The sequence below is a fragment of the Plectropomus leopardus genome, chromosome 2 (genome assembly GCF_008729295.1).
Source record: "Plectropomus leopardus isolate mb chromosome 2, YSFRI_Pleo_2.0, whole genome shotgun sequence".
In the NCBI taxonomy this organism is placed as follows: Eukaryota; Metazoa; Chordata; class Actinopteri; order Perciformes; family Serranidae; genus Plectropomus; species Plectropomus leopardus.
Genome location: NC_056464.1, coordinates 39819020 through 39831069, shown reverse-complemented (window position 1 = coordinate 39831069; position 12050 = coordinate 39819020).

Below are 12050 nucleotides of genomic sequence, written 5' to 3'. Positions count from 1 at the left end.
GGAATTTTTATGATGAATTGTGCTGATGTACAGTAGTTTTTCATCGCAGCACCACAGGGCTACATCACTCCTCAGCGTGGAGCAGCAGCCATGGAAAGCTGATTTTTACCGCTGTTACCTGAGCAATAACGATTGACAGCAAACTAACATTTTAATATGTGTTCTCATTTTGAGTGTGTTTTTGTTTACCGCTCATTTGCTCGATTCATCGATGTCTCACGTTTGTCCGATTGATATACATTACTTTGTATATAATACATGAACGGACTGTCAGGAATTTTGGGTTATTGTTGCAGAAACGCTCCTTAAATGGATTTGTTTCTGTTATTTTATTTTTACAGTATGTTGTTTACTGGAGAATGTGAACTTTCCGTGTTAAAAGTTGGTCTTTTATTTGTAAGATGAATGCTTGAGGATTTAATAAAACAAAGTTGAAGTTAAGAGCTGTCGCGTGTAGATGTTGTGTCGCAGTAAAGATGATTGTCTTCATTGGAGAAGGAAGTGAAAACATTTCTTTATTTAAAACATTTTTGTTCTTAAAAGGGTGATAAAAACAGGCTTTTATTTATTTATTTTTTTTAAAAAGGATCCCTAAAATAATGGATATTTTGTTTAAAAAAAATGCCATGAGCATGCCCGTGAGGGACTGCATCTGTACGACCTGACTAAAATAGCAACAAAAAAATTATTTAAAATTTCACAGAGATATTTTGTTTTTAGTCACAGTAGTTCTGGTCCAGAGAGAAATATTTCAACAAATTTTGGATGGATTGTGTTAACATTTGGTTTAGATATTCATGGTGCCCAGAGGATGCACCCTGATGACTTTGGTAATTTTGTGATTATCCTTTAATGCCACCATGAGGTTCACATTTTTTGGTTTTAAGGGCAACGTCTCAGAACTGATTTTTCAGCGTAGTGCCATCAACAGGTCATTTTAAAGTAATACTTTGCCCACAAAATGACCCTTTAAATATCATCAATTTGTGAAGAAAGCTTTGGTTTTTTTTGCTCTGTATCCACAGTGAACGAAGAATCCAAAAAAAAAAAAAATTCTTAATGAACTGAAGTAAACAGGGTTCACATTTAACGGCAAAACTAAATTACAAACTACATTCAAACTCGAACAGCTCGTGTATAATCCAATGATGTTGGTTTGCTGTTGTTTAAAGTGTGACCCCGATTAGGTCAATTCATAAAGGATGTTCACCTTTTTTTGGATTCTCCGCTCACTGTGGAGTAACTAATATATACAAATAGTCATTTTGCAGGTGAAGTATTCCTTTAAGGTCTCCAATACTTGTGTTTATACCTGCTGAACGAATCACATTCCCATCATAATGTTTCTTAAATTAGAAAAGAAAATGGCAACTGCCAATAATATAGCAGCTGCAAATGGAAACTATTATCAATATTCTGAAATAATGCAAGTTTTTGAATTGATCAAACACCTTCCACACTATTTTTAAAAAATTACTTTTCCGATTAAATATAAATAAATGATGCAGAGACCATCTTGTGGTTTCTCGTAGGTCAGTGAGGCGATGCCGTAGTGTTTGCACCCGTGTTGTCAGGCACTTTAAGGATCACTTTTCCCCTCTGAGCTGCTCCACAGAAAGTTTTCCTGTCAGGAAATTTGGCCCAGACATCAGGTCACAGGCCGCCTCAGGAACAATGTGACAGAATAAAAACTTCAAGGACAGATGCACCGAATGAACAATGGTGCATCCAAATAACAGCGTCCCAAACGTCCCAAAACCACACTGGATGATGATGTCACCACATGCCAGAAATCCATCATTCCTAAATAAATCCTGAGACAGAAAAACAAAGACAGATGGAAGTTGCTTTTTTTAAACTGGTCACACTGGGCCATCACCAGCTTCTGCATGTTTACATGCATGAATAATTATCAACATCATACTTCTGCGAGCGACCCCAAATTTAAACATGTTCATGCAGAATCAACGGTTCATGCATGAAGCATTCAACTTTTGTTGCCGTTTGGACTTTCATTCACTCATCTACAGCGTTTTGGGGTCCTGAAAATGCAAACTTTTGAAACTGGCTTCCAGAGTGTAATTTTTTTTTAAACATAACTCCTTCTGTTGCCATGTAAACCGGCAATGCGCGGAAAACAGCTGAATTTAAGGATCACCTTTTTTTTTTTTAATTATTTTCTTATTTTTTATTTAGATTTTACATGATTAGGAGTCTTAACATCATTCATACTTTGTCTACATTTGTGTTATTTTAGTTTTATATAATGTATATTTTATAATGTATGTTTTCAATAATGTCAGTGGGTTGTATTTTATTTATTTTATTTTCAATTTCATGCTACACATTCTGTGCACAAAATTCTGTGCAACTTACTTTTACTAGTATTATCAAGTGGATTTTATCCATGTGAAGATGCATTCTATGTATTCTGTTCTGATTTTATTTCATTTTTACATGCAGGTTTTATTATTTCTTTTTGTCTTGTTGTCTTTTGTGTTTTGATGTGAAGCACTTGATGCATTTAATTTCTTTCTTGTAAAGCACATTTGGGCTGCATTTCTTGTATGAAATGTGCTATACAAATAAAGTTTATTATTATTATTATTATTTATTTTGTCTCATGACACTTATGTATGTCATTGGATATTCATTTAAATAGTATATCACATGATTATTTGTGGGCAGTTTGGGATTTTAGACTCACGTCACCTGTCAGGTGACCTGTCCAGAACAGTATTCATATGGTTTGTCTCTGTACTGTTTTCACTTTATTCGTATTTTTGCATGTTTTCATTTTGTCCAGTACCTGCTCTTTACTGTTTTTTGTTGTGCGCCACTAGAACTTTTTAAAAACGATCATCCCGTCATCAGACAGCTGCAGGTTTTCTTAACGAGTTGATCATTTTCTTCAGCTGTGTTGGAGCAGAGAGATCGAAAACATGCAGGACAAGAGGAACTGGAGGAGACGTTTGGACACTCTTGTATTTGTAGGTTTTCTTGAGCCAAAGTGAAAGCCACAGCCTCCTTTTCTGTGTTTTCTCTGGCCATGTAGCACCAATTTCACAAGTATTTGCATCTACAGCAGAGAATTTTACAAGACCAAGTTTCCAGCGATGAAATCCGACTTCAAGTCACTGAGATTTTTGGGTAAGTGATCAAGCTGTTGTCATTTCTTCGATTTTGGCACTCAAGCCTTTCTGTTTGGAAAACTTCTCTATACCTATGTGTCAGAGGAAGATGTTTTTCACAAATCATATGAATCATACAAATGAGATTTGTTTCGATCTGCAGCAGTCCAAGATTTCTGAGAACACAGGCTCAGAAATTCACAAATATTGTGCTTCAAAACTTAAATTACTCTCATTTGTTGTACATGACCAGGGCATTTTTAACAACTCCCAAAGCATTACATCACTTTTCACTCGCGACACTAGAAGCATCTGCTGAGGTCCGTTTATATTAATCTATCAATTAACCAAACTTTATTTTTCTGGCACATCTCAAACAAATGTAATGCGATTCAAGTGCTTTACAGTTTAAGGAAATAGAAAGAGAAACAAGAACATTAGAAATAAACAAAATTGATCTTAAAAAAGTAGAATAAGTATAAACCATAGAAATTTGACACAAAGACATAAAAGCTAAAAAGACTAAAAGACTAAAAAGACTGAATTTTAATTTAGAGGTATCAATATTTGCAACTTCTCCACATGTCCAGAAAACTATCAAACTATTTAAAATTATGTTACAAAAAATTTACTTTTTTCTGCACTTTTAGGGTCTTTTATTTCTTTACTTATTTTTTTTAGAATTTCTTGTCACTTTTTACTAACGCCTTTGTGGTTTTTGGGGGTCATGTGTTCTTAAGTTGCTCATTATCTTCTCCCCATATTTTTGAAAGAATTCAATCCAATTTTCTCGGGTTTTAAGGGGTTAATAAAGAATTAGCTGTTAATGGCCACCTTAGAATTATAAGGATGTTTTTTTATAAACTGAGTTATTATTTTGTGACAACATATTAACATTTTTTTAAGTGATATGCATTTTTTGACTTTTTATTTAAAAAAACAAAGGTTCATATGATTTCTGCTATTCCAAATGTAAAACATGGAAGCTCAGTATCTCAAAACTGCTGTGAACACAGATGCAACCTTGCAATTGTAACATGGGGAAATCTCTCAACTGATGCAAGAAGGGTTAACTTTAAATTTGTGTTTGATAGCAACTCAAATTAGTGAGAAAAGTGTAAAGCGGACAGCGAGCAGATCTCCTGTTCACTTCTGCCAAACATCACCCACCTCATGTAGAGAGGAAACAATGACGCCCTGAAACCACAGAGCGGCACGTGAAGACCTGGTTACTGGTTTGCCGGACAGGCACGCTGTTTTACACAAAGACACCCCAGTTATGGGATGACTGGTTGTCTGGTTGTCATGGTAGCAGGTTTACAGGTGGTCTCCTGGATGTTTGCAAAGCAGGGTTTTTGGATCTCAATGCATGAGCTGCACGTCACAGCCCAGATGTTTTTTGGTTGTTGTTTTTTTGTTTTTATTTAGTCACCCAGCAGTTCTCACGCAGGCGAGATGAAGGACGCCGACTCGAGGCGTCAGTGCCCTCAGAACATTTGAGATTTTGTTGGATTGGGAATCACAGACGTGCTCCTAATTTACTGATTGTGTGAGTTGAGCCTCCTGACGGCAAACTTTGGAAACATTTGTGGTTTCATGTAAAGGGAGAGAAGATAAGAGGGCAAAGTTACTCAACTTGCTTTAGTTGGGGGCCACTTTTGCAAAATGATGGGAGGCCAGGGGCCACAGAGGCCCCATACATGTTTCCAGGATGGAAGGACATTTCTAGGATTTAGGATTTGTTTTTGGTTTTTTTTTTTGTTTTTAAGATGCTTGTAGAATTTTAGGACATGTTGTCTGTTTTCATGTTTCTGGGATTTAGGAAATTTCTAGGATTTTAGGGCATTCATAGGATCTCAGGACATTTTAAGGACTTAAAGACATTTCTAGGATTTTGGGATATTTCTCAGATTTTAGGACTAGTCCAGTAATTAAGGACCTTCCTCCACTTGCACTTTAAATAAAAAATAAGCTCTATTTTGATGCTGTTTTATGCACTCTGACACTTTATGGATACTAGAAGTAAAAAAACAATTTCCACTTTGAATCACTTTATTTTTATTGTGAATTAGAAAATGGTTGAGGGGCCACCCAGCACCGCATCAGGGGCCACATTTAAGACCGTAAGTTGAATATCACTGTCGTAGTGTTTGTACGTTGCTTGATCGTTGCTTATGATACTAGATCCTTTACCAGTGAACTGCAGCATTGTTAGGAAAAATCATAAATAAAGATGTTGCAATCGTTTTCTTCACAGTAGATTAAAAAAAAAAGATATTTAACCCTTTCACTGAGGCTCTATGAGAGTTATTGATACACTTGTGTTAATAGTGGCACACAAAGGATTAAAAGCTCCACTCTCTCTGTGTCTGTCGGTGGTTTGTAGGACAGCCGTAACTCAAGCTTCCCTGCTCATGTTTCCTCCTCGACCACTGCTGCCGGCTTTTGTGTCAGTCGGCCAGAGAGAGAGAAACTCCACACAGTCAACCGAACGTGTCCCTGTGGGGTTTTACAGCCTGACCCCTTTCTGCGAAAGACATTACTCACAACAAGTTATCCACCACCCATTATGTAAACACTAATAAGACTTTACTCTCTTCAAAGTACAGTAAAATTAACACCGAGGCAAAACACCCACCAAACTGCAGACCACTTTTTGAGACCAACAAATGAGAAAATCGATTGTTTCTTAGCAAGTCATTGCTGTGTTTCTAGCAGCTTTTCACCTTCCAAATGCAAGCATTTTTAAGTGACCTTTAGTTGTTTCCTTTTTCAGCCCATAAATGTGTTTTTTAAATGACCTGTCACTGTTTATCCAGCAGGTATAATCCCACAAAAAGCTCTTTTTTTTAACCAAGATATTGCTGCATTTCCTGCAGAGAATGTGGCTGAAAACACTGTTTTTCATTGCTAAAAATAACCACGTTAACCACAACATTGTTGAAATGTAAAGTTTGAAAGTATCTGCTTATGCCCTAAAATCCTTGAAATGTCCTAAAATTGGAGAAATATGCTGAAATCCTAGATATGTCCTAAAATCCCACAAATGTCCTGAAATCCTAAAAATGTCCCCAAATCTTAGAAATGGCCTAAAATCTGAGAAACATGTATGGGGCTGCTGTGACTGGCCTCTGGCCTCCTGCCATCCTGTCATTTTGCAAAAATGGCTCCCAACCAAAGTCAGTCTAGAGTCCCTCCTGTAAACATTGTTGAGCGTCCTATTTGGATGCAGCAGCAGCATTTCCTGCAGCGACACACTGAGAATGAGACCGTTGTGCGTCCTGATGTTATCTTCAGGATGCAGCGTTCTTCCGGCCTCTCTGAGCTATTTTCTGCTCATTGAGTGAACGTACAGTATCAGACCTGGAGTGTATCTGTGCTCGTGGATGTGTGTGTGTGTGTGTGTACACGGAACAGGAAGCCTGGTATATTGTCCTCTCAGCATTCTGGGACAGGTTTAAACTTTCTAATCTGGATTTAGCTCCCGCCAGCTGACCGGGTTTTTAACATAACAAAAACATGGCATTTAAAGGGTTAAAATTCTAAAAAATAATAAATATTTCATATTAGTGATTAGGACTGATGATGGTTAAAAAATCTACTCAGTGAAAGTAGAAAATGATATGAATGTGTAATACTTTTTAAAGCTTGATTTTGTCATGTAAGTGTGTGTAATATATCAAAGGGTTAAACAAGGCCAAAAAAAAAAAAAAAAACAGGCGGTGTAAATGCATCAGCTGAGAAAAACACCCAAACATGTGAATGAGATGTGGTCAGAGACGTTCTGCACATATTTAAAAAACAATCAAGTTGATGATTGCAACAACACACACTGAAATTGGCTCATCGTAATTACCAATTATTTTCCTCCACAATAATATTTTGGATGTGATGTAGTTCAGTTGCTTCATAGCTGGAAACTTTTTCAGGTTTTGACAAGTTGCCACAACAGCCAGAAATGTTTCTTCCTCTGGCTGAAGGTTTCATCTGCGACACAAATCAACATTTTTCGGATACAAACCACAGAAACACAAAAAAAGCTGCCAAAAGTCACATTTCAGTTCATTTTCAAAGTCCTGCATGATCTGTAATAATCTGTCTCCTCCTGTGTTCGGTCTCTGTCGCTGTTTGAGCAAACTTCACCGCAGTCTTTACTCAGAGGGGATTCCTTCAAACGGAGGATTAAACACCGGTATGAAGCCGAGACACACTCCCAAACACACTCCAAACTGAGCTGCTCGTCGGCCCAAAGTTTACTCCTTAAACCTCGATCCTCAGCTACCATCTGCATAACCTCTAACTTAACTTAACTTAAAGGAGAAATCTGCATGTTTAATGTTTTAAGTCAATGTCTATTTACTGTTGCTGATGGTTAATGGGGCTCGAAGGTCAGTCTTTGCACAAAGACTGAAAAAGATTGGAATATTGTGAAAAAAGTCAATTTTTCTTTGTGATTTAACTCAAAAAGGTCAACTTTCATGTACTGTATATTCATGACACGTAAATCAAAATATTTTAAGCCTTTGTTTTGATGATTTTGTCTTATAGTTCGTGAAAATCAGAAATCCAGTATCTCAAATCATCAGAATATTTCCTTAAATAATCCAAAAAGTGATTTAAAATACATTTATTAAATGCTATTGAAGCCCAGGTTTCTTTGAGAGCAACCTTCAGCTTTTTACATTTTACCATAATTATCAAAATTATACTACAAAAAATGCTCAAAAACATTTTAGTTTATGTAATGAGTCTGGAATATATTCAATTTTCACTTTCTTTCTTAAATAACTTATGGAAAATATTGTACTTTTTCACAATATTTAAATTTTTTGAGATGCACCTGCAGGAGCTGGAATGAGACGCTCAGCACTCACGTATTTTTAGATTATTTTAATGTCTATTAGCTTATCCTTGTTATCCTATTTTACTTTGAATACTGTATCTTATTAAAGCAAAAACAAATCTTTCCCCTTAGAAGAAAAATAATAATAATTAAAACAAAACAAAATAAAACAGTGTGTCAACCCATAATTTTAGGCTTTGAAGATGAGCTTTAGCTCCCCAAACGGTCTGAGTCCCGGTTGACTTTTTGGCGAGCAGAAAGGTAAAAGAGAGCTCAGAGTCTCATGCAAAGCTGCACTGGGCGCGTTCGACTGAGGTTCACCTTTTGTTGCAGAGGAATGTCCTGGAAGTTATTACGAGGGATCAAAGCCAACCAGTGTCTCTTTGAGGCTTCAGTGGCACAACAGGTTCAAAACAAACAGTATCAGTCATGTGGCTGAACAGACAGACAGAGAATGAAATCAGTGCAAACAGTCTGTGACGAGGAATGAGGCTTAAATTAAACGTATCGGTATTTCAACACGAAAAGAATCCGTCACGTAATTCACCCACTGTTTCAGTCTGAAAGGTTCAGAGTCCAGTAATGCTCCAAAATCTAGAAAAGTTACCATAAATGCACCCTGAAAGGATTGAGAAACGTTAAAAATGTAACTTTATTTATTTTTCATGAATGACTGTCTCATGTAAATTCATACAGTGATGCTTAACCCTTTCAAACCTGAGCAAAGCAGCATTTGTACACAGCAGCAGCATTAACACTTTGTGTTACAGATTTGCTTGTATGAAAAGTGCTATATAAATAAAGTTTTATTGACTGATCAGGTTCAGAACATGTTGATTGATTATAAAGTTTTGATTTGCTGGAGTCAGTTTTTAAACTGATGGCATCTCACAGCTGATAGATCAGTCTATTAGTGTTTATCACTGATAATATTCAATCAGTTCATTTCACTTTGATTCGTCCAAAAACTACATTTCCATGCATCCTTTATTACACTTTCAGTAAAAGTTAATGCAGGTCTTCAGTGGGATGTTTAACCCTTACGTCGTCTCAGGGGTTAAAAATGACCCTCCGTTATGTTTAACAGCGCAGAAAAAAACATCTGTAAAGTCCATACTATTTTGCTAAAGGCTGTTGTTGTTTTCTCATAATAAAATGCATTCAAATCTACTTTTTTTTTTCTACTTTCTTAGGCTACACAAGTGACACAAAAAATGATGTTTACGCGAATGTAGTACCTTTAATAAAAATGTGATGATAGAAAACCTCGATATTCACAAAGTTTGCGATGAATGAAAGGTTGTTTCTTCACACGAAATAGATTTTGGGGTTTGAAATTCAATGAAGCTGCTTTGTTTTAGGGGTTTAGTGAAGGTGGGCCATTTTTTTACCTTTAATCTGCTGCATCAGGTCTTTGCAGCTGGTATGGCAGAAATGTTTTTGTTTTTTTAGGGGTTTTTTGGCAGCGTCTTCATTTTTGGATTCTTGTTGCCTCGCTCGAGTGCCGGCTTGAGCCACACTGGGATCATTTCTTAATCTTTAGCCACAACATCACTGAAGCATGCGTCACACCAGCAAAGATACACACACAAACACGCCGTTTGTGCAACCGTGTTTGTGTGTCTCTCATTTGTATAAGAGACAAATGACTCATCGTAACTCCATGTCTTAGAGGAGCAAAGAAAACAGAAATTATTCACATTTAAGAAGCTGGTATCAACAAATTTTTCCTTTTTTTCTTAAAATAATTACTCAAACCGATGAATCGTTTGTCAAATCAAATTGGTTGGTGATTAATTTAATAGCTGATAAGTAACTGATTATTTGTTGCAGCCCCTGAAAAGGCAAACAATAAAGCAATATCCAAAGTTTGGAAACTAATCACTTTAGTGTAATGCAGCCTTTAAAACCAGGACAAGACTTATATGATGTTATCATATCCAGAATTTAAGATGATTATTTATCCATCAATCTATCTATCTATCTATCTATCTATCTATCTATCTATCTAATTATTGATAATTATTGATACATATCCAGTGGCTTTTCAATTTCAAAATCAAAAGTTAGTTTCAAAAGTTAGTGAAAAAGTGCAATTTAGATGATTTTTGAACATATTATTTTTCAGTATGTCATATAAGGGATGAGTTTGCCTGATAGTTTGAGGAACTTTTTTCAAATTCCCTGTATTATGTTTTTTTTCCCCACAATTATACATACATAATAGGCTTCTTTTTTGACATATCCAGGTTTTCTTCTCCCTTATGCAAGATGTTTTTATTATTATTTTTTATTTAATGAGCCTATTTCTTTAAAATATATCCAGTGCTACAATCAGTGAGTGTTTCCATGCAGGCTGCCTAAAACTGTCAGTTTCCTGCTGCCATCTTGTGGTGTGAATATCCACTCACATGACACGGCAGAGCGTCTGCGGCAGAGCGTCTGCGGCAGACGTCTGCGGCAGAGCGTCTGCGGCAGAGAAAACTATGTTTATAATTCTCTTAACTATATATTGCTATATTTTTGCTTGTTTGCTTTTTTTCTTTCCTTTTTTCTTTGTTTATTTTTTTTGTGCTCATTTTCAGGTATTTTTCTTGTAAGTTTTATTTTCTTACTAATTTTTGGGTCAGGCTGCTTGTCACCCTCCCATGTTTTTTTGAAAGAAATCAAGACAGCTTGCTTAGTTTTCAAAGGGTTAATATCTACAACCTGTGATAGATATTTATTGCTATTTTGTTTTTGACATTTAAACCCCTTCTTAAGCTATTTCTGATTTTCTTTGTAGTATTTTATATTGTTTGTTCTTGTATATTTATTTTTTCTTAGTGTTGTATTTCTGATTTGTCCCTTTCAGTATTTGGTCTCCATGCAGGAGACCAAATACTTCTTGACGTCTTTTGTGGGTTTCTTTTCGTGGACAGGGTTTGCTCTGATGGCCACGTGTGCATTTTTGTACATTTGGTGTGTGCAGGAGCTGTGCTCTGATTGGTCCAATCATGCAGATCACAACCACCTGAGTGATGAGCATGTCTTTGTGTGTTGATATTGTGAAGTTTATTTGTCTCTTAGTGCAGTGGACGGACATTGTGTCTTACTTTTGACTTGACTTTGTCTTTTGATCCAAAGTTTCTTTCAGATGTGTGAGCTCACACACTTGTTCAGGAACATCCTGCACAGACCCGGAGCTCTATTTTTCTTTCATTTCCTGCAAAAAGAAGATTTGGTTCAGTGGGCCAACTCACAGCTGGAGTCCGCCCGTCTCTCTGCTGTCCGCTCGCTGTGCCGACATTAAACGCCAGCGCTTCTCAGAAGATGAAGCGTATTTCATCTTGCCGCCAGGTATGTTTACTGCACTTCCATGTTGCGTGATTTCCCCCTGGGGTCTTCACCGGCAAGACGAGTTCATGCTGAAAACGCCGTGACAGAAGTCGATTCACCAAATCAAATACAGAATGAAACTTTCCGTCACACCTTTCTCACCTCTCCAACATTGGTACATTTTTTTTCTTTGAAAATGATTTTAAACATTAAAAATGTCAAGGCACCTCAAGACATGATGTCAAAATTTGCAAATGAACTTGCAGGAAACCAGAAAAGAAATAAGCCTGATTTCTTTCAAAAGCATGGGAGGAAAGCAATGAGCAACAAAAGATAAAAAAAAAAAAAAAGCAAAAAAACAAAAAAAAAGGAAATTATCTAAAAAAAATGAAAATGAAAAAAAGTTTTAAGTTAGTTTTCTAAATGTACTATATTTTTGCACTTAGTTTTATTACCATGTTGCTCATTGCCTTTATCCCCATGTTTCTGGAAAAGAAAAAAATACACCAAAAAGTTTAACAAAAATAAAAGAAGACGTATTGGCCAAAAATCAACATGGAATTAATCAGAAGTGCAAGAAAATTACCTGGGGGGAAAAAGGGGGGAAATGACCTGAAACGGTGATTGTTTAATGTCATAACAATACAGACTTGGAGGAGACATGTCCAAGAAATGTCCCAAAATGTCCTCAAAACATCCTCAAAATGTCCTGAAGTCCGAAAATTCTGGAAATGTCTTAAAATCTTAAAAATGTCCTA